Consider the following 587-nt stretch of genomic DNA (forward strand, 5'->3'; position numbering starts at 1 on the left):
CCCCCCCCCCTTTCCCGGCCGTGCCCCGTGTCCTCGGCCCGACTGCCTGGACCACCGGCCAGGCCCCCGCGGCTCTGGAGTCCGGAGGCTCGCCCACCCCGCGAACCCGCCTTGTGCCTCCGGCGTCCCCTCGCGCCCTCCCCCCGTCCTGACTCCCCCGGCGGATCGCCCGGGCGGGACGTGGAGCCGGAACACCGGGGTTGCGGGGGCCAGCCGCATCGCCCTCCCCCACCCCGAGCTGCTGCCCGCGGGCGCGCTGGGGCGCCAGGGGATCTGTGGAGGACGCTTCGGGAGGGCCCTCTTTCTGCCTCAGCCTCCTCGTTATCCAGCAGTGCCCTTTCTGCGGTTTTTACCGATGACACTGGAGAACGAATGACTGGGAGCAGAGGCGGCCCTTGGTGTGGGGCTCCCAGTGAACTCGGGGACCCAGACAGGAGGCAGTGACCGGAGCTGCCCACTGGGCCAGCGGGGTAGCGGAGGTCAGGAAAGGTCCTCGAAAAGAGCATCTCGTTTGGGGGGCCCAAGGAGGGCTCCCCTGCCCCCTGCTCTTGGCCGTGGTTCTGGTCAGTCACCAGATCCTGCTGCTG

The sequence above is a fragment of the Oryx dammah genome, unplaced genomic scaffold (assembly GCF_014754425.2).
Source record: "Oryx dammah isolate SB20612 unplaced genomic scaffold, SCBI_Odam_1.1 HiC_scaffold_16, whole genome shotgun sequence".
NCBI lineage: Eukaryota > Metazoa > Chordata > Mammalia > Artiodactyla > Bovidae > Oryx > Oryx dammah.